This window comes from Geotrypetes seraphini, chromosome 3 (genome assembly GCF_902459505.1).
Source record: "Geotrypetes seraphini chromosome 3, aGeoSer1.1, whole genome shotgun sequence".
NCBI classification, from domain to species: Eukaryota; Metazoa; Chordata; class Amphibia; order Gymnophiona; family Dermophiidae; genus Geotrypetes; species Geotrypetes seraphini.
In genome coordinates, this window is record NC_047086.1 from 158,985,674 (window position 1) to 159,009,099 (window position 23,426).

General features: G+C 42.7%; 1 protein-coding gene across 2 annotated transcripts in view; it reads right to left on the bottom strand.

Moving 5' to 3' along the window:
* The window catches only part of PEX7 (peroxisomal biogenesis factor 7), a 244,241-nt gene that overhangs the window by 49,432 nt on the left and 171,383 nt on the right, over nucleotides 1-23,426 (bottom strand). The window contains exon 9 of one of the 2 annotated variants that reach the window (XR_004538935.1): nucleotides 15,220-15,348. The exons of the other annotated variant lie outside the window; for it this stretch is intronic. The gene's annotated coding sequence lies outside the window, so the exon portion shown is untranslated. The remainder of the gene's footprint in view (nucleotides 1-15,219; nucleotides 15,349-23,426) is intronic. 2 annotated transcript variants of the gene reach the window in all.

Consider the following 23,426-nt stretch of genomic DNA (forward strand, 5'->3'; position numbering starts at 1 on the left):
CTCCTTCCTGAAAAATAGTAAAAATATTTACCTGTAGCAGGTGTTCTCTAAGGACAGCAGGCATATATTCTCACATGTGGGTGACATCCTTAACGGAACTCGGTATGGACACTATAAGTGCACTGTCACTTTAAATATTGAAGTCAGTGCCCGTACCATGTTTGTGCCGGTACCTTCCCACCCGACATCGGCTAGTGGGACCTGCAGTTCATTAACAAAGCTAAGAAGCCAACTAGGAGAGGTGGGCAGGTTGTGAGAATAAATGCCTTCTGTCCCTTTAAAAAAACTACTACTACTGCAATGATTATCTTTTGTTTTCTCCAAGGACAAGCAGACATAATATTCTCACATGTGGGACTCCCACACCGCCAAGATCATGCATCTGAAGGAGGTTAAATATTAATAGGAGCCTGGCAAAAACTTAGTGGGTTGGAGGGAAAGACTGGTTGAGGTGAAATTTTGAGATAAGCTTGGGTATGAACTTTGGGCATGTTCAAAGGACCACTCTGTCAAGCTAGACTCTTGTACAGGGAAGATCTGATGCAAGACCTTGACGTTCACTCAAACAGCTTGTAGATATGAGGTCTATATGGAAATGACTTCAACTGAGAAGACTGAGACAGCAAGTTTTAAGTAGCTCAAAGGGAGACTTCATAAGAACAGATGGTACCACATTAAGATCCCAGGCAACAGGTGGAGGCATGATAGGTGGTTTAATATGGTAAAGCCCTTTTTATGAATCTGGATAAACAGATAGAGGTTTCTTGTACAAGGAAATGCACCGATAACACTGAGATGTACTCGAACCAAGTTGGTCTTTAGGCAAAAATGAAAGAGATGGAGAAGGTATTCTAGGATGGATGGGAGTTGACATACAGGTTCAAGAAAATGCAAAGTTACCTACCTGTAACAAGTACTCTCTGAGGAAAGCAGATATATATTCTCACATGTTGGTGATATCATCCATGGAATTGACATAAGAACATAAGAATAGCCTTACTGGGTCAGACCAATGGTCCATCAAGCCCAGTAGTCCATTCTCATAGTGGCCAATCTAGTACCTGGTCACTAGTACCTGGCCAAAACTCAAGGAGTAGCAATATTCCATGCTACCGACACAGGGTAAGCAGTGGCTTCCCCCCATGTCTTTCTCAATAACAGACTATGGACTTTTCCTCCAGGAAATTGTCCAAACCTTTCTTAAAACCAGCTATGCTATCTGCTCTTACCATACCCACTGGCAACACGTTCCAGAGCTTAACTATTCTCTGAATGAAAAAATTTTTCTCCTATTGCTTTTAAAAGTATTTCCCTGTAACTTCATCGAGTGTCCCCTAGCCTTTGTAATTTTTGCCGGAGTGAAAAATCGAACCACTTGTACTCGTTCTACTCCACTCAGGATTTTGTAGACTTCAATCATATCCCCCCTCAGCCGTCTCTTTTCCAAACTGAAGAGCCCTAACCATTTTAGTCTTTCCTCATATGAGAGGAGTTCCATCCCCTTTACCATCTTGGTCGCTCTTCTTGGTCTTGGTCACTCTTCACGTACAGTCAAAAAATGTACTGTCTCTTTAAATTTTAAGGACCACCTGTACTGCTCACGTGCTGGTGCCTTCCCACCCGATGTAAGTTCGTGGGACCTGCAGTTCAGTAAAAAAAAGCTAAGAAGCCAATTAGGAGAGGTAGCAGGTTGTAAGAATATATACCTGCAGCCCTCAGAGAACATCTGCCTTCAGAGAACACAGGTAAGTAACTGTTTTTTCCAAGGACATTCTCACATGTGGGACTCCCAAGCTGCCAGGATCATGCCTCTAGAAGAGGGTTACAGTTAAATATGAGCCTGGAGAAGCCCAAAGGGTTGGAGAGAAAGTTGGCATTTAGGAAGAGAAAAGATTTTGCAGAATTGCTTGCCCAAACTTACGATCTCGCCTGGAATGATTATCCAAACAGTAGTTGGAAGTAAAGGTATGGATTGAGGACCATATAGCTGCCTTACAGATATCCTCAATGGTTGTGGAGCTAAAATGGGCTACTGAAGTCACCATAGCTCAAACATTATGAGCAGTGACATGGCCTTCAAGCATTAAGAGACCATTTGTTTGGTTGATAGAGCCTGCTCAGTTTATCTGCCAAGGCATTCTGTTTCCCTGCAAGAGAGACTGCTTTGAGCAGCATGTTGTAAGCAATTGCTAAATTCCATATTTTTAGCACTTTTTGGCAGAAAGGGTGAGAGCCTGTGCCTCTTTGTTTATTCAAGCAGAACATGATGACTTGATTCTCAGTGTGAATGGGAACTACTTGATTCTGCAAGCGATCTTGAAAGCTGTAGAGAGCATTGCAAATTGCTCAGCGCTCCAAAAGATTGATATGTATAGATTTCTTGTGAGTATTCCAGACTCCCTGAGTGTGAAGGCCATCAAGATGGGCTCTCCAGCCTAACATGGAAGCATTTGTGGTGAGAAGCTTTTGGTGAGAAGGTAGTTAGAAGAGAAGGCCTCTGGAGAGATTGGACAGAAGCATCTACCACTGGAGGGAGTGACAAAAGGTCTGAGGTCACTTGTATTATAGCAGAGAGAGATCCGGTGGCTTGCGACAATTGAGAGGAGAGAGTCCATTGGGGAATCTCAGTGTGCAAATGAAGTAATGTGAACTGTTGAAGCCATGTGAACCAGAAGTAATATTTGCTGTGCCATAATACATAGCCAAAAATAAGAACTGACTGTACTGAAAACTAGTGCACAGAGAGTGGAAAGGATTTATAAAGAATATGCTCAGAAAAGTGAAACTCTGAAGAGAGAGTGACAACCCTCTCTTGGGGTAAGAGTTTACCGTCCAGTCATTGCATAATTGATTCAAAAAATCACTCTCTGAGAACTAGTAAAGGTAATAAAAGCTAATTTTAAATCTTGTAATTTCTAAACACAGTCCAGGTTCAAAAAAATTTTGAGATATAAAATATAATAAATCTATTTGGATTTTTGATGATGCACTTATCTTATAAAGATAAACTTGTTATAGGGGTCTCAGGTCTCAACGTGGCCCCGTTTCGTGGTCTGCTTCAGGAGACCCAAAATCAATCTTTAAACATTATACGTTGTGATGCATGAGATGATCATTTGCAGAAGGAATTCAAAATTTATATCCATGAGAAGATCATTTGCAGAAGTGTTTCTGATGCACCCAATACCTGCCTGTCCCCCCTAAAGGTCTGCCTGTCCCCCCTGAAAGCCTGCCTGTCTCCCCTGAAGGCCTGCCTGTCCTCCCTGAAGGCCTGCACCCAAGGCCTGCCTGTCCCCTCTGAAGGCCTGAACCCAAGGCCTGCCTGTCCTCCCTGAAGGCTTTCCTGTCCCCCCCTGAAGGCCTGCACCCAAGGCCTGCCTGTCCATCTGAAGGACTGCACCCAAAGCCTGCCTGTCCCTCCTGAAAGCCTGTACAATCCCCAAAGCCTGCACCCCCCCCTCCCCCGGAAGGCCTGCGTGTTCCTCCGGCCTCCCAGCATCGATTTACCTCATTTAATCAGCCTGCATAAGATCGCTAGTGTTAGCGATCTTTGCAAGCTGCCGTTGGGTCTTCCGCGCTGTTGTTTTTCTGCCGCGATCCCGCCCCCTCCTCTGCCATCTCGTCGCCCACTCCCCTAGTTTGTTCAGGTCCCTTTGTAAATCTTTGCAGTCTTCTATAGTCCTAGCCTCTGACGTCAGAGGAGGGGCAGGACCGCGGCAGAGAGAAGGCAACTCTTATGTAGACTGATTAAATGAGGTAAATCGATGCCGGGAAGCCAGGAGGGAAGCTGGACAGAAGCACTGACACTCCCCACTCGCCCTCTAAAGCAGGAGTGACAGCGGCTGGCCAGCAAGAGGCAGCACTGCCAATCCTGCTTTAGGGGGTGAGGGGGGAGGGTCAGACGCTGAATCGGGAGGCCGATTTTTTTGGCTTTTGAATCGATTTGAACCGATTCACCCGAAATGAATTGGTGAATTGATTCAAATCATGAATCGTCAGTAGCGCAGGCATCTGAGGTCCTTTTCCTCTCTTTTCTCTATATTAGTTGTGTATATGAAGCCTGTTTCAGCCTTGTGTTCATAACAATTGAGGTTTCTTGCCATTACCTGTTGGTACTAGTGGTTCACTATTTTTGCTTTGTGCCAGAGCTCAGTTCCAGGCTCCATTCTCCAAGGTTGTTCCTGCCAGAGAGCTTGGATCCAGAGACTGCGGTCTCCAGGGATTAGACCTGGTTTCAGGGGATTTTTTTTATTCCTGAATCCAGCTTTCATGATCTTAAGATGGAGTTCAAAGACTCAGATACCAGAAAGTCTGCATGTGCTGTTTATTTGGCAGCTTGACCTCCAGTGGTAATACTGCTGGCTGACACCTGAAGAATAGGGGGTAATACATTGTCTAATAGTGGTACTGAGGGGGTGGGGGTGGGTCAGATGATGCTCTTGAGATATACAGATTGTTATCCAGTGTTTGGTTGCAATTGGTTGGTAAGGAAGATCTGCAACATGCAGTGGGATTTTTTTTTGTTTGGCAGCAATCTCACCTACATCTTAATAAATAAAATTTCCCTGAAATGAACATTAACATAAGCAAAGCAAAATAAAACAAAATTTATAAGAATAAAATGTAAAATGCCTGAAAATGACACAGGGAACCAAACAAAATGACATTTCTTTAGTCTGCATATGTCTAATTTTTATATAACTTGCTATAAAGAGGGAAAAGGAGTATTCAAATCTACAATCCAAAATCTATTTCATAGTATGTCTGTAGGGAAACTGAATCTAGAATTATTTCTCATCAGTACATTTTTGCCTCCTGTTTTTCTCTTTAAACCATTCAGTCATATCAGTTCAGCTACAGCTTACCATGGATGAACAAATGAACATGCACGGAGATTATAACAGATGCTTTTACTTCAATGTCTTACAATCAAGATACTTCTACAAATACCAATAGACCTGTTGAAAAGCCACCAACATCTTAGAAAGAAACTATTCTGATGGAAAATGTTCTGATGATTTGAGCAAGCCTGAGTTTTCCAGCATGCAGCAGCTTCTCTGCTATATTTTATACAATCAGACAAGCCAGTGACAAATCTGCAAGCAGACAGTCACAAAAGAGACAGGCAGAGACCTATTCTGTTTCTATGGCCACCCCATGCAGATACTTCTACTGGCAATGTTACTTGCAGTAGAAGGATGGCATGCCAGTGCTCAGCCCCTGGCAAGGTAGGTTTGCAACACAGGCCTCACCTTTTTTGCCTGTCCTGTCATGTTCCGCCTGCCCTCAGAGGACTGCTGGAAACTTACCTTTACAAAATGTTCCACAGATCACACACAGAACTTTGTGGAAACCATGAAGCTAATCAAGCAATGAATCCATTCACAAACTAAACCATATTTTAAAATACTTAGATTTCAATACTTTTCTTCAAAGCAGTATTTTATATTTAAGACCTAACCTCTGTATCAAATTGAAAGCTTAAGTGGCCAGCCTGATAAATTAAAGAAAGCTATTAATCTGGTAGAGAGCCAGCTCTAAGAGTGCATTTGTATATGAATGCTTCTGAAGCCAAGAATGACTATAAACTGATTGAACACAGACTCTTCCAAAGAACTAAAGGCTCTGCCTTTTACTTAGGAACATAAGTTTTGCCGTACTGGGTGAGGCCAAAAGTCCATCAAGTTCAATACCCTGTTTCCAACAGAGACCAATCCAGGTTGCAGGTATCTGGCAGAATCACAAAACGTAGCAGTTTACCACCAGTAGATTTACTGAAGTCTATATTAATGAAGATTTAAAGATTTTACCCCCAGAAACGTGTCCCAACTCTCTTTAAACAACTACACTGACTGCTTTTACCATGTTTTCCAATAATGAATTCCAGATCATACTTGTAAGTAGAATGAAAATATTTTCTGTTTTGTTTTAAATGTAATTTCCTGGTCTTTCCCCTAGTCTATGTACTTTTTGAAAGCATAAACAGCCAATTCATGTTTAACTTGTTTCACATCACTCATGATTTTATATACTGCTTCTTTTCCAAGCTGAAAATTACTTCACTGGTTCCTGTCCATTTCTGCATAAACTTCAAACCCCTCTTATTGACCTACAAGGGGAGATGCAAGAAATGGGGGATCCATGTGGAAGAGTTGTCAAGGAGATGAGTGAGAGCAGAATAATGAGTATGCAAGTGTAATGGGAAGCAGATAAAAGGGAATAGGAGGATGGGAAATGTGAAAGCTAGGGAATGAGAGGATGGAAAATTGATTAGATAAAAAGAAAAAAAAAAAAAAAAGTGAAAAGGAACAACGCAATGTTCCCTCTAAACTGTGGGGCAGCACACCTTTTGGTAGCAGGTCACACAGCCAGCACACCAGGACCTCCGGCCAGTGACATAGCAAGGGTGGGAGGCATCCGGGGCAGTGGCGCCCCCTCGTTCCTTCCCTACCCACTGCCTGCCATGCGTGCTCCCCTTCTCCAGAACCTGTTTGGCTTCCCCAGCACAAGCAGCAGCTCTAACTTGTTGCCGCGCCGACACTGACTCTCCCTCCGATGTCACTTCTTAGTCGTGGGACCCAGAAATAATGTCAGAGGGGAGCGCTGAGGCCGTCATTCTTCCCTCCCTCTGTGCTGTGCCCCAAATTTGGGCATCCCTCCCATGGGTGTTTACTTTCTATGGCCGGCTCCCTCCTCCCAGCCGCACCCCTCTTCACAAAGCCACGAGCAGCAGCTCCTGCCCGCTGCCTGTGGCTGACCCAGAAGCCTTCCCTCTGTCAGAGAAACCTCTCTAGGAATCCTGAAGGAAAGGAAGCAATGTAGAAAGCTGAAGAAGAAATAGTACTCCTTCTGATTTCTCCGATTCCTCAGTTTTGCTGTTCTCCATATTGATCATGACCCACTTGTCAAAACCAAAACCCATTTGTATGTTTTCACTATTAATTCTTACTGTGCTCAACAATATTTCAATTTCAACTTTCTGTAAGATTTTTCTGCTCTGTTTCAACATTTCATTGCCTAATTTTGTTTTGTTCAGAGTATATTAAAGGGATCAAAGAAAAGTTGAATAGCAAAAGTTAATATTTCCCAGTTATTTATATCCAGGTATGAGATAGAATCAAATACCTTCTTGTGGTCTATACCCATATATTTTTCAGCAACTTTTTGTTGATAAATAGTTGGTCCTTTGCTCTTCGTGAATCTTGATAGGTTCAGGAAGGTACAAATAATTTCCAGACATATGATTTGACATTGAATTAGCTAAAATTCCAGTTAAGAATTTTAACACTGTCAGCAAGCGTGTGATTGATCTGTAGTTGCTTGCTATAGGAACCTTCTCTATCATTCATAATCAGAAATGTTCTGCCCGTTGTCATCCAGTCCTCTGTTTTCTCATTAGATAGAATATTGTTAAATTTCACAGCCATCCCCCTCAAGGAAACTGATCAAATGTTTGGATCAGAATTCATGCACATCATCTTTTCCTAGGTAGGTCTATTTTGTAGAGTTAAAGATTGGATTTCTATCTAATAAGGTTGGTAGGTTTATCGTAGGTTAAAGCAGGCGGTAATTTTTTGGCTAGCACGCACTAATCTTGTGCGTGCACTAAAAACGCTAGCGCACCTTAGTAAAAGGAGCCCTAAGTGTCTTTATTAAATCATAAAGAACTGTTTTGAAAAATGGTTATTTGAAGGAAAAGTTTAAAACTAAAATTAAATTATTGGGTTATGAACCTATGATGAACTGACATATAAAGATTGAGGCAATTAAATATTTGAGCCTCGAGCGGTGTTGCTGAGGTTCGGGGTTAAAGAATCGAGGTGCTGATATTACATCATATTTTCCTGACATACGCCGGTTCTTAATCTTCCTTCTCAGTTATTATCATATTCATCTTATCAGGTCACATTCTCCTCAACTTGTTAGATCCATTTCACAATGTTGTGTTCTTATGAGTTAACTCAGATGTCTCTCCAAAACTTTAAGCTTTGCTGATTTTGTTGAAATTGATCAATTCAACTATCATATCTTTTGATTTTCTTTCAAGTTGGTGTTATTCGCTGTTTCAGCTCTTCAGACACTTCTATGATCGTTTTTAGGTGTAAACTATTGTTTCCTCAGAGTCTCCTTTATCCTTTCATTCTAAAATTTTCTTTCATTCATGCTTTACAAGTTAACGAGATCAGCTTGTAGTCTTTTGACTTTCCTTTCGAGTCAGATTTTCCATTTTGGAGTTTCATTTCACCAAACCCTAATTCTGAAGTTACCACAGCAGCAGTGCTGTAAATTAACTTTTTTGATTCATATGATCATATTATTGAAAATATTGCTATTGCCATATTGGCCTCCTTCTAGATTTTCAACAATTCTTTTCTAGTCTTCTTTTTCAGGAGTGACAGTCTGCCATTTTTCCATGAATGTTGTGATCTTTCCTTTTAATTCCATTTGTCTCTCAGTGATCTGGAGCTCATCACCAATTTGTCTAATGCTCTTAATAATCACTGCACCTTCATTGTTTCAAGTCAACCAGTAATCAAACATTGTTTACTTTTTCAGTATCCTTAGCTAGATCTGACTGAGGTCTGTCTGGTTGATTGCTATACCAATTTTTGAATTTCTATAGCAGTAAAGATATGTTTGAGATAATTGTCTTTGATCCTTCTGTTGTTGCTCGTTGATTTCTGACTGGAGATGTTTTGGGGGGCTTTTCAAATTTCATACATATGCTTTGGAAAACCTTTGGTATTAGGGTTTGATTCAAAGTAACACCTCATGACTCTATAGCAGTGGTCTCAAACTCGCGGCCCGGAGACCACATGCGGCCCGCCAGGTACTATTTTGAGGCCCTCGGTATGTTTATCATAATCACAAAAGTAAAATAAAACATTTCTTGATCATTTGTCTCTTTAGCTGTAAATTACAATATTATTATTAAGACTTGGCCAAAAGGAAAAATTTATAAACTATAAACAGTTATACCTCATGCAAAATTATCATTACTTTAATAAGACATTAACTATTTTTTTCTGAGGCCCTCCAAGTACCTACAAATTCAAAATATGGCCCTGGAAAGGGTTTGAGTTTGAGACCACTGCTCTATAGGCCCCTTTTACAAAGCCATGGTAGTGAGAAACACATGGCAACTGAGATGCAGTCCATTCAGTTTCCTTGTTGCACCAGGTTCGTTATCGTGACTTCATAAAAGGGGCCCAATGATTTTCATTCGATTGTCAATTTCTTCTGCTTTACTGGTTCTTGCAATCACTTTACAGCTGGCTGCCCTGACTTTCTAAAAAACACAGCTGAGCCGCGTAGCCCACTTGTCATCTGATGCCCAGGAAACATAGCAGCAGACATGGCCCTTGCTGATCTGGGAGACAACCAATTTACTATGAATTCCTTTTGCCTTCTATGTACCATGAAGAATGGTTTGTATTTGTACCGTTCTTAGTCTGGCCCCTCAACCACACCTGTCTAGCTTGGGAAACTCTCCCAGTAACTACAGTACTGCCAGCATAGTTCTTGAACTCATTAAGGCACACATGTTCCCTCACCACATTAAGGTGGCGATTATTATTGTGGTTTTGCATCCCATCGTCAATAGAGACCAATCCAAATCACAAGTACCCATTAGAATACCAAACTGCATCCCTTGCTGCTCCCGCCCAGAAATAAGCAGTAGTTTTTCCAAAACTAACAATAGTTTAACTTTTCTCCTATCTACTGCATGGCCCGCTGCATATGAACTTTTCTTCCAGGAACTTGACTAAACCCTTTCTAAACCCTTTGATCACATCTTCCAGCAATAAATTTCACATTTTAATTATAAGAACATAAGAATTGCCGCTGCTGGGGCAGACCAGTGATCCATCGTGCCCACCAGTACGCTCCCACGGCGACCCTTAGGTTAAAGACCAGTGCCCTAACTGAGTCTAGCCTTAGCTAAGTACGTTGTGGCTCAGCAGGAACTTGTGTTGAATCCCTGGAGGGTGTTTTCCCCTATAACAGCCTCCGGAAGAGCGTTCCAGTTTTCCACCACTCTCTGGGTGAAGAAGAACTTCTTTACATTTGTACGGAATCTATCCTCTTTTAACTTTAGAGAGTGCCCTCTCATTCTCCCTACCTTGGAGAGGGTGAACAACCTGTCTTTATCTACTAAGTCTATTCCCTTCATCATCTTGAATGTTTCGATCATGTCCCCTCTCAGTCTCCTCTTTTCAAGGGAGAAGAGGCCCAGTTTCTCTAATCTCTCACTGTACAACAACTCCTCCAGCCCCTTAACCATTTTAGTCGCTCTTCTCTGGACCCTTCTTCATCTACGGCGACCAGTGCCGGACGCAGTATTCCAGGTGGGGGGCATACCATGGCCCAGTACAGTGGCATGATAACCTTCTCCGATCTGTTCGTGATCCCCTTCTTAATAATTCCTAGCATTCTGTTTGTCCTTTTCACAGCCGCTGCGCATTGTGCAGACGGCTTCATTGACTTGTCGACCAGTACTCCCAAGTCTCTTTCCTAGGGGGGTCTCTCCGAGTACCACACCGGACATCCTGTATTTGTGTATAAGATTTTTGTTACCGACATGCATCACCTTACACTTATCCACGTTAAACCTCATTTGCCATGTCGCAGCCCATTTCTCGAGCGTGTTTATGTCACGTTGCAGGTCTTCACAATCCTTCTGCGTCTTCACTACTCTGAATAACTTCGTATCGTCTGCAAATTTTATAACCTCGCTTGTCATACCAATTTCCAGGTCATTTATAAATAAGTTGAGGAACACGAGTCCAAGCACTGAACTCTGCGGCACTCCACTCCTTGACAAGTTGTTCCAGGAAGCAATGGTCTACAGCATCCAGGAACTTGGTCTCTCTACCACAGCCGGAGGTGCCTAGGTTCCAGTCTATTCCCAGATAATTAAAGTCGCCCATGATAACTGCGTTGCCTCCCTTGTACTTGCGTTTAATCTCATTCGTCATTTCTCCATCAGTTTCTTCGGACTTCCCTGGGGGTCGGTAGTAGATGCCGATCTTCGTTTCCATTCCATTTGTTCCCGGAATTTTGGCCCATAGAGATTCTACCTTATTTTTCGTTTCTGGCGTGTTCTCTCCGGTAGACTCAATTCCCTCTTTGATGTATAAGGCAATACCCCCACCTTTTTGACCCACTCTGTCTCTGCAGTATAGTTTGTATCCCAGTAGCACAGTGTCCCAGACATTTTCCTCGGTCCACTATGTTTCCGTGATGCTGATGATGTCAATATTATCTTTTTGTGCCATAGCTTCCAATTCCTCCATCTTATTCCTTAGGCTCCTTGCGTTCTTGTACATACACTTAAGTTTGCGGCCTGTTGCTTTCTTGCATTTCCTCCCCTCTTGTGTCCCTTTCGATCCGTCAGGATTTCTGTCTTGCCTATGATCCGGTGAGTCTTCTCCACAATCTTTCTGCTTGGTATCCTCTGGGTATACCATTTCCCAAACCATTGACTCTTAGTCGACTGTTGGCTTTCCCCTTCTTCCTAGTTTAAAAACTGCTCAATTTCTTGCTTGATGTTGCTTGCAAGTAACCTTGTTCCATCTCTGCTGAGGTGGAATCCATCCTTCCTGTATAGCTTGCTCTTCCCCAAGAATGTCGTCCAGTTGCACACAAAGTGGAATCCTTCTTCCTTACACCAGCATCTCATCCACGCATTGACTGCTTGCAGCTCTATCTGCCTCTTCTCATCGGCCCTGGGTACCGGCAGGATCTCAGAGAACACTACCCTCAAGTGAATAAATTCTCTCTCTCATTTGTTTTAAATGTACTATTAGTTTTACACACGGTACCTTTAGTCTTAGTGCTAGTTGGCAGGGTGAACAACTTTCCATATTTAACCATTCCACCCTATTCACGATTTTATACACCTCTATCATAACCCCACTCAGCCACCTCTTCTCCAAGCTGAAGAGCTCTACAAAGGGACGCCATTCCATCTCATTTCCCTTTTTCTGTACCTATAGTTCTATAATAGCTTTGACCAAAAACACATGTGGAGGGGCATTTTCAATAAGACATCTAAATTCGAGTTTGGACATTTTGGGAAAGGCGTCCAGAAATCCAGTAGAGAAAATGTCAATTTTCAAAACAAGATGTCTATCTTTTTTTATGACCTATCTAGACGTTTTGACCCTTAGTACATCTATCTTTTTTAGCAATTTTTGAATACAAAGACATCCAAATGAAATATACATAAAAACAAGCTATTGGGACATCCAAGCAGTCAGCATTCTTAGAAAACTGGCCACAGCTGAGCAGAGCAGAGGGGCACTCTAAGGGGTGCTGCAGTGAACTGCACATTAAAAAGTCTCAGGTACACATTTCACTATAACCTGCTTATATTGTATGGAGAGCAGTGTTCCCGCTAAGCTGCGCTGGGGTGCGCTGACGCACAAAATATTACCTCGCAGCGCACAAGTTTCTCGTCACAGCGCACACAGTGTAGAGCACAGTTCTTCAACCGCCGGTCCGCAAACAAAATCTTGCCGGTCCGCGAAGGATTCGGTCCCCGCCGCAACGAAAGGCCGGCGTCAGCTGACTTGCAACTTTCTGTTGCAGTCGCTGTGCCGGGACTCCTGCCTTCGCCGGGACTCCTGCCTTCCACCGCGTTTGCCTCCTGCCTTGTCTCCGCACCTCCAGACCAGCAGCGGCAGCTGTGTATGCTTTTAACTTCGGCACAGAGCTGCCCCTAATCAATAGTTTAGCGCGGTTTCATAAGGCAGCCTCGGGGCCTTTGCTAGGCCGGCCCACATCGCATCATCGAAGCGGGCCGGCTATCAAAGGCCCCAAGGCTGCCTCATGAAACCGCGCTAAACTATTGATTAGGGGCAGCTCTGTGCCGAAGTTAAAAGCATACAGAGCTGCCGCTGCTGGTCTGAACTCTTGGGCCGCTGAAGGAGGGCAAAAAGCAGCTGTCCTGGAGGTTTCCCTTCCTCTCGCCTTTACAGGTTCCTTTTTTCCACCTTTTTTTTTTCCTTCAAACGGCAACGGGCCCCAGCATCGACATCAATCAAGTAAGTTCCACTGTCAATCAAGCGGTTCTGCTCGGCCAAAGCTTCCCCTGTGACATGAGCCACCCTCAGGGGAAAGAAAGTGACCCACAAAGGTGAGGGGAAGGGGGGCAGATGATGGAAGTTGGGGGGGGGGAGAGAGAGAGAGAGAAGGGGCAGATGATGGAATGGAGGAGATGAGAGAGAGAGAGAAGGGGACAGATGATGGAAGTGAGAAGAAGGGAGAGAGAGCAGAAGGCAGATGGATGTCAGTTGAGAAGGGAGAGCAGATGCTGAATGGAAGTGGGGAAAGAACACATACTGGATGGAAGGAGGAGATAAATAAAGGGGGAAGAAAATAGTAAGATAATGGAGGGGTGAGGGAAAGGGGTGACAAGCTGTGTGTAGACACAGTGAAAAGAGGGAAACGGGACTAAATAGTAAGAAAGAATTTAATTTAGATGGAGGCAGAAAATAGAGAAGGAAGACCAGAGAAGAAAAGGGAAGAGAGAGCAGAGAATGATCAGATCTGAGTGGAGGAAATGAGAAGAGAGATATGCTAAAAACCACAGGGGGGAGGGAAGGATAGAGATGCCAGACCATGAGGGGAACAGAAGGAAGATGATGGATGCTAGACCAAATTGGGGGGTGGGGGGGGGCAGGAGGAGAGATGGCAGGGAAAGACAGACAGTGAATGGAAGGGGCAGATGCTGGACTGAAGAGACAGAGAAGGTTATCATGCTGCTGTACCGGGCCATGGTACGCCCTCACCTGGAGTACTGCGTCCAGCACTGGTACTTTAAGGAGGACACGGTACTACTCGAAAGGATCCAGAGAAGAGCAACTAAAATGGTTAAGGGGCTGGAGGAGTTGCCGTACAGCGAAAGATTAGAGAAACTGGGCCTCTTCTCCCTTGAGCAGAGGAGATTGAGAGGGGACATGATAGAAACATTCAAGGTACTGAAGGGAATAGACTTAGTAGCTAAGGCAGGGAGAACGAGAGGGCACTCTCTAAAGTTGAAAGGGGATAGATTCCATACAAACGTAAGGAAGTTCTGTGGTAGAAAGCAACATATTTATTTGGCTCATAACTTGCTGGCGCCCGATATTTTTAGCTCACAGTGAAAAAAGTTTGCTCACAACACCCGCCCGCTTAGAGGGAACACTCCTCCAAAATTCACCCAAAATTTACTATACCCACTTATACAATAGCCCTTATGTCTGCAGGTGCCATCTTTATGTAGGTATAAGAAGGTTTCTTGGGGGGGGGGGGGTTGGAGGGCTAACCATACAATATAAGCAGGTTATAGTGACATGTGTACCTGGGACTTTTTATGTGTAATTCACTGCAATACCCCTTGGAATGCCTCTCTGCTCTGCCCTGTTATGCTCAATTGTCTGTGTGTCCATCTGAAGCTGTAATACAGGCTGGAATGTACTGTTTTTTCAATCTTTGGGTGGTGGGAGGAGATTGGTAACCATTTGAAGGAGTAAGGGGGGGATCATGCCTTAAGCCCTCCAGTGATTATCTGGTCAGTTTGGGTACCTTTTTGACCCTTATTCATTTTTCAAACAGATCTAGTCCCAAACATCTAAATGGTGCCCTAGACATTTTGTTAAAAGTTTGATTATCCTTGCAGAACATCCAAGCCCTAGGCCTGCCCAGAACACACCCCCATAAAAATTTAGGAGCACTGGAAACAAAACAACCAGAAGACATCTAGAAAGTCAGTTTTGAAAATGGTCACTTGGACGTTTTGACGACTAAGATGTCAAAGTGCCAGTTTATGCTGCCTTTTACACATCTACCTTTTTTGAAAATGAGCCCCATGGTATTCAAGATTTGTTCATATCACGGATCAATATAGAAATATTGAGATATTATAATAGTCTCTTGTTATATTATAGGTTTATTCAAAAATTGATATACCATTTTCTCTCTCCTTTCTGAATAATTACTAACATTTTATTTGCTTTTTTGACCATCTCCACACACTGAGCTGAGAATTTCCATGTTATCCACAATCACTCCAAGATGCTTTTCCTGAATGATAACTTTATATATAAAACCCAGTATAACACACATGCATCAACTATTCAACTACCCTCTCTAGACAAAGTGAAGAATTTTTCCTCAATATTAGGGGTGCCATCTTCATACACCAAGCTGCCACTTAAGGCATCATATACCTACAGTTAGGATTATTTTTTCCTTATAGGCATCGCCTTGCATTCGTCCACATAAAATTTCATCTTCCTTTTAGATGCCCAGTCTCCCAGTATCATATAGTCCTCCTATAGTTCTTCAGTAATCATGTGGCATCTGCAAATTTGAATAAAATAGGCTTTAAACATGTCATAAGATGATATCCCAGAAGACTTGGAGAAATTAAGAATTCTAACATTTAACCTCCGGTTAAAGTTGTCAATATTTTCAATTTTCTTGTGAATAGTATTATCTTTGACCACCATTGTCCTAAACCCCTGGAGGGAATGTACTTCCGTTTGTATTGCGATAACTGAATTTTTCATTTCAGAATTAGATTGATCTAAACTTTTAGAAATATCGTCCATTTTTCCCCCCAGGGTTGCCGCGTCCAGCCTCTGGAGCACCTTCCAAATTGCTTCCAACGTTACCTCTCTGGAGGAGACCAATGCCCCTAGTGTAGTCTCCATCGGTAGAAGCTCATCTACCATAACTTCCTCCTCAGCTGGGTTTTTCGGCGCAACTTTGGCAGCCTTTTTCCCCGCTTCGTTGGCAACGGCTTCAGCCAAACAGGGAGGTGCTGCTGCAAGTGGTGGCGACAACGAGGTTAGCCCTTCTCCTGCCTCTCTCGCAGCGGGGCTCATTTCGCCAGTTTGTAAGCAGATTGCTGGCAGAAAATGCTCAATCGGGTGCTGCCTCAACAGTAGCGAAGGTGTCAAGGAGGCAGACGCCTTCACATTGCCCTTCCGTTTATGCAGCATTTCTTGCAATTAGACAGAATAAATCAACAGCCCTGAGAGTGATCTTACAAACAGTAGTTAGGTGCCGCCATCTTGGCCACTCCCCTCCAACATCTGCAAATTTGATCACCTCACTAATTTTTCCTTTTGCCAGATCATGTTAAGCATATTGAAAAGCACTGGTTTCAGTAAGGATCACTAGGCCACTCCTCTACTAACTTTTCTTTGAAAACCTATTACTAGAAATCTGTAACCCATTATTAAATCTGTTCAAGGACAATTACACAGGTGAATATTATACTAGAAAATGTGCGTAGCCCAAATGAGAACAAATCTTTCTTTACCCACATTCTATTTAGGCAATGGGAGGAACAGGGAGTAGGACATTTTAACTGTCCCCTTCTTCTTTCAGGCCAATCTGAGAACTTAGCAATAGCGCTGGCACTAAAATGCTCCATTCTCAATTAGTAGATCTGAGTATATTTGATGTTTGCTATGAACTATACAGGAAGGGAGAAAGAGGTTACACTTGTTTCTCACAAGTCAATAAGATATACTCCTGCATAGATTTCTGGTTTCTATCCAATCACCATCCTTAAAAATGTGAGGCAGCTCCCATTCTATTAATTAATCATGCATTTATTAATACTAGAGGGTTTGCAAAAAGAAGCTCCACAAAGAAAATGGTCAATGAACAGATTACTGCTTAACAATTCAGCTTTTAGAGATAAGCTTGTTTTGGCATTTTAAGAATCTTTGCAGTTTAATTATAATAATGAGGTTGACTTATTTACTGTTTGGGATGTAGCCAAGGCTTTCTTACATGGCACAGTGTCTTCCTGGGCAGCATACATAAAGAAGCAATTGGCAGCTAAGGCAGAGACTCTTAAAACTAAGCTGATTAGGTTGGAAGCACTGCATAAGAAGAGAAGACAATGGCACATTAAGAATATTATTCACAGAATGTATGATGGATGCCTGGAATAATCTCCCAAATGAGGTGATGAAAGCAAAAACTGCTAGAATGGATCCTTAAAGGTAAAAAGGATGAAAACAAGGCAAAGTGAAGTTCAGCTCAAACACTTATGAAATGACTTACCAGAAATCATGGAGTAATTAACCTTCACTGATGGCAGGTACACCCCTAAAAGCAGTGGTATGGGGAAAGTAAACTACACTGTGTGGCAGCTACAACCCCAACGTCACCCCACCAGACTGAATGGGCCATGTTAGTCTTTATTCACCAAAAACAAGAAAAACTAGGAGTATATACCAATGTCCACGTGAGCCCAAACTCAATGTATATCAAAATCTGGTTCAATATATATTACCAATAAAAAAACCTACAGTAGGAGTATTAATATATAAATTCCATATAGTCACTATTCCTCAAATCAGATAAAAACACAGGATTAAAATGCAAACTAGGGGAATGGGCAACGAGATGGCAGATGAAGTTCAATGTTGAGAAATGTAAAGTATTGCATGTGGGAAGCAGAAACCCGAGGTACAATTATACGATGGGAGGGATGTTATTGAATGAGGGGGGTAATGGTGGACATGACAATGAAGCCGACTGCACAGTGCGCAGCGGCCGCTAAGAGAGCGAATAGAATGCTAGGTATAATCAAGAAGTGTATTACTACCTGAACGAAAGAAGTTATCCTGCTGTTGTAGCAAGCGATGGTGCATCCGCATCTGGAGTACTGCGTCCAATATTGGTCGCCGTACCTTAAGAAGGACATGGCGTTACTCGAGAGGGTTCAGAGGACAGCGATACGTCTGATAAAAGGTATGGAAAACCTTTCATACGCTGAGAGATTGGAGAAACTGGAGAAGAGGAGACTTAGAGGGGATATGATAGAGACTTACAAGACCATGAAGGGCATAGAGAGAGTAGAGAAGGACAGATTCTTCAAACTTTTGAAAAATAAAAGAACAAGAGGGCATTCGGAAAAGTTGAAAGGGGACAGATTCAAAACGAATGCTAGGAAGTTCTTCTTTACCCAACGTGTGGTGGACACCTGGAATGCGCTTCTAGAGGGCGTAATAGGGCAGAGTACGGTACTGGGGTTCAAAAGAGGATTGGACAATTTCCTGCTGGAAAAGGAGATAGAGGGGTATAGATAGAGGATTACTGCACAGGTCCTGGACCTATTGGGCCACCGCATGAGTGGACTGCTGGACACGATGGACCTCAGGTCTGACCCAGCAGAGGCATTGCTTATGTTCTTATATTGTTGCTTATCGCAATATTCTAAAAGTAAGCTGTCAAAAGTGCTCAGAACCCACACCCCCTGCAAGCCACAAGAGTGCTATCAAGGAAAAATCACTGCACTTTTGGTGCTCTTGACCAGTCCCTACTGGTGAACCATCATTAATGTCTATGTATAAACCAAAGCTTAAAAATTATTGCACTTATTTCTTTATGCAGGAGCAGCCAGGTTCCAGATATATTCTGTAGTGCCCAATCTGTGTACTTAGTTCAAGCGGCTCAGCAGGACAGCAGGACTTCCATGAAGCCATATGTGTGATAACCTGCTCATTTCCAAGTTCAAACATTCAACTGCTCTCCTCTTATTAGGAGGTGTGAGTTCTGAGCATTTTTCACAACTTACTTTTAGAATACTGTGATAAGTAACAATATGATTTGCTCTTTAATCCTGTATTTTCATCTGATTTGAGGACCAGTATATATTATATCAAAATAATCCAATTTCAATTACATCCCAAAATATAAATACAGTAGAATCTTAGCTAACCGGCAAAAAAATTGCTAGCCAAAAAAAAAACAAAAAACAAAGTGTCTCCCGAGCTCCTCAGACAACCTCCAAACAACCCCCCTCCCTCCAACCCAGCAGCAGCCATCCTGACAACCCCCTTCCACCCCGGCCCAAGGCAGCAGTGGCAGCCAATCCTCCCTCAGTCCTGAAGCAGCAGCAGCGGCGGCAGCCAATCCTGACACCCCCTCGGCCCTGAAGCAGAAGCAGCAGCTGGTCCTGACAACCCCCTCCCTCCCTTACCAAAGCAGTAGCGGCAGCCAGTGAACAGCCCTGGCAGGGCCTTTCCTCTGCCATTGTCACTTCCAAAGCGGCAGAAGAAAGGCCCTGCTGGAGATGGCCAGAAGCAGCCTGTTTATGGCGCTTCTGTTCACCGGCTGATGCTACTGCTTCATTAAGGAAAGAGAGTTGTCAGGATTGGCTGACACTGCTGCTTTGGGGCTGAGGGAGGGAGGGTGGGCTGTCGGGATCAGCTGACGCTGTTGCTTTGGGGCCAAGGGAAGGGGAGTGTCAGGATTGGCTGCTGCTGCTGCCTCGGGCCCAGAGGGAGTAGGGTTGTCAGGATTGTCTTTGCTGCTTCGGGGGCAGGAGGGATGGGTGTTGGCAGGACCAGCTCTGCTACTTAGGGGGAGGGAGGGGTGTTGGCTGTCTGCTGCTATAGTATTTTTTTTATAGTAACTCTCAAGCAACCAGAAAAAAAAGTTATCTGGCATCCACCAATTCCCATGAGTACTAGATAGCTGAGAGTCTACTGTATTGTTAAAAATATGTTCAGAAAAATGTTTTCTGTGCCAATGTGTATTTCATTTGTATATGCAGCCACCTATTCAATCACTGCACACTGGCTTTTGTCTTTAAACAAATACAGTCTCCATACTAATAATATCCAGAAGAGGTACTTTGAGGGGACTTCCAGAGAAGGAGATAATTACATTCATAAGAATTTGTTGGGCAAATGCTTTTAAATTTGAGGAAATATAGAAAATAAGCAAACTGAGAGACTTTATTTTAGATACTCTGCTCACTTTGCAAAGGAGTTTAAAGAATAGTTTTTCTTAGCATATAAAGTCTCTGTCACAGGTCCATGGGATAGTACTTAAGGCTATTTTAAAGTTACCATACTATCAGTATAAAGTGATACAGGAAGCCATCAAAGAACACAATATCCTCTCACACAGGGGAGATTATGGTGCAGTGGTTAAATTACAGCCTTAGCACCGTGGGGTTGTGGGTTCAAACCCACGCTGGGGTTAAAGCTATAGCCTCAGCACCCGGGGGTTGTGGGTTCAAACCCATGCTGCTCCTTGCGACCCTGGGAAAGTCACTTAATCCCCCCATTGCCCCAGGTACATTAGATAGATTATGAGCCCACCAGGATAGACAGGAAAAAAATGCTCGAGTACCTGAATAATCTCATGTAAACTATTCTGAGCTCTCTTGGGAGAACGGTATAGAAAATTGAATGAATGAATGGATGTGATACCAGGACCCTCTGCCCAGGAAAAAAGAGTTAGGACGGCCATTGTAGTTGGAGATTTGATCTAGGTGGCTGGTGGATATTAGGTCACTTTCCTGGCTTGAGCAAAAGTGGTGGACTTCATGTGTCACCTAGATAAGATTTTAGAAAGTGCTGGAGAGGAGCCTGTTGGCTTGGTACACGTGGGCACCAATGACATAGGAAAATATGGGAGAGAGGGTCTAGAAGCCAAATTTAGGCTCTTAGGCAGAAAGCTGAAATCCAGAACCTCCAGGGTAGCATTTTCAAACGTGCTCTCCATTCTATGCATAGGACCCAAAAGGCAGGCAGAGCTCCAGTCACTATGCATGGATGAGGCAATGGTGCAGGGAGGAGGGCTTCAGATTTGTTAGAAACTGGGCAACATTCTGGGGAAGGGGTGCCTATTCTGCAAAGATGGGCTCCACCTTAACCAGGAGACAAGAGAAGTTTTTAAACTAGAAATTGGGGGAAGGCCAAAAGTCGCTCAAATGAGCACGATTCAGGACAAGGTCTCTTTAAAAGATGTTTTGAAGATATAATGAGGCAATTTGACAAACTGAAGACAGGCAAAAGGCCTGGACTGGATGATATATATTCCAGAGTACTAACAAATCTGACTGAAGAAAATAAGAAGCCTCATAAGCATTGGCAAGTTAGATGCAAAGCAATGATAAAGAAAGCTAAAAGAGAATATGAAGAAAAACTTGCAATAGAGACAAAAACTCCAAGGAACAATTTTTTAGATATATCAGAAACAGAAAGCCTGTGAGGAACTCCGTGGGACTGTTAGATCATGAAGGAGTAAAAGGGGCACTGAAGGAGGTCAAAGCCATAGCAGAATGACTGAATGGATTATTTGCTTCGGTCTTTACAGAAGAAGATGTAAGAGATCCACCTGAACCAGAAATGATTTTCAAGGGTGATGGTGTGGAGAAACTAAAAGAAATCTTGGCTAATCTGGAAGATGTACTGAGCCCAAGACATACTGAGCCCAAATAAAAAGTAATAAATCACCTGGTCCAAATGGTATATACACCAGGGTACTGAAAGAACTCAAAATATGAAATTGCTGATATGCTGTTAGTGATCTTTAACCTATCACAAAATATATAGTAACACCACTTCTTTTAAACAGTACACATCAGTGTTATTAGCCCTAAAATTTCCAGGATTTGTACTAGCGGCCTCAGAGTTGGAGCCTACGCACAGTTGTTGAATCACAAACTGAGATGGTCAGCGTAGTGTTCCCGCTCCTGCTCCAATCATTGGCCAATAATTTTTATATATATTTGCTTTTTATACCCTGCACCTAACAATTCTTTAAGTTTATGATTTTTCTAAAATTTCCATAGCACTATTCATTATTTGTTGAAACAACTTTCTTCAGCAACAGTACGTGCTCAAAATTCCCAACGTGTACTTGTTCATAATGTTGAAAAAAATTGACAAAAAATTGTTATAACTTATCTCTAGCAGTCTTCACTGTTGAAACATTTTTTGGACCATTAATGTCCCATCAAATGCCTGTCTGCCGACGCGGTCAGCGTTTCACGGGAAATGTGTTCATCCGCTGCGTCAGGGCCACCAAGGCATTCTGAGAGGACATCAGAGTCCAGTCCTCTTTGGGGGGGAGGTGACCTCCTTTGACTTTTCTTGTAACTGTTACAATCCTTTTCTGTATTCTGTGGTTGTGAGTTGTTATTCTATTTACCAATAAAAAAGAGTTTCATAATAATAATAATAATAATAATCAAACCATAGCTCATTCAGTCAAGGATTTTCAAAACCTTTGAAAATCCTTGACTGAATGAGCAAGATTTGAGTAGGCAGAGGCAGAAAAGAAAAAGTTAAGAAAGCTGAAAGGGAAAAAATCAATACGCTGGAGACAGGCATAAGAAGGAAATGGAACGAGAGAAGAGGAGAAAAAAATGGACATCAGACACTGGAAAGAGAATTAGCTGAAAATAGAAAGAAAACTGGGACCAAGATGATGGAAAAACAAAACATCCAGTCAACATAGAAACCATAGAAAAAATGGTTTTATTTTGAATTTATTAACTGGAATATGTTAGCTTTGGGATATGTACATCACAATTATTTTTGTATTCAGTTGATTTGGGGGAGGGAGGAGCTTTTGCCCCTCCCTCTCCCAACAAAAAAAAACATTCCGCTGCCTATACTTAGAATGACTATTTGAATAAGGTTGGGATTGTCAGTCACCCACCTGGCCTTCGCTATGGTAGCCGTCGTGCTGTGGTGAATGACTTTACTGAGACTGGCATGCCTCTCAAAATGGAGAATGGCCTTTCATGGTGAAAATGCCCAAAAAGGCTGCAAAGGGAGTGATTTTAGCAATTTAAACAGAAAAGAAAACTCCCTAAACAGTTCTTGCCTTCAAAAGAAAAGCTCAGGTTTACTACCGGTATATCCCCTTTCTCAAAGGGTGGATAGCTCAAAACTCTCAGGTAAGTTCATACAGTGCAAATGGTCCTCAGTATCAAGCATAAAAACCCACTTGCTTCTAGCAGTTCAAACAAGTATCAGTAAGTCACCAAAAATGTTCAACTCCTTCTGGGCTGCCTTACTTCAAGCAGGCCCAAAGTAACAGGTATCTAGAGGTGTATTGACTATCTATTTCCCCTTGTCTTTGCTGTACAACTTATGAAGACTACTTGAAGCTAAGTCCATTGTCACTGTTTGGGGAGTTGGCTGGGAGGTTCTCAGAGTGGTCTCAATGATCGATTTCACCTGTGTTTTATTAATTATTTCACTGTGGTTTGATTCACATTTTGATTTAAGGCACACATGAGGTACCCGATGATGGTGTGCAGGCGGGGGTATGGTTGCCTCCGCCTTGTTGTGTGAAGCGCTGGAGAAATTCTCCCTTCGCTGATCCTCCACACTGAGGGTACCCAATTACACTAAATATTTATTATATTATCTCATTTTGAAGTTGTGTTGATATTCACAGGGGCTCTTGTCTTTGAGTTACCACTCTCAGAACCTTTTGACTTGTTCTGCCTTTTTGTAAGTATCTTTTGTAAGTTTCAGTGGCAGGTTATCTAGAGTTGTGTAGTGATTTCTTTAATAAGAAATTAACTATTTTTTTCTGAGGACCTCCAAATACCTACAAATCCAAAATGTGGTCCTGCAAAGGGTTTGAGTTTGAGACCACTG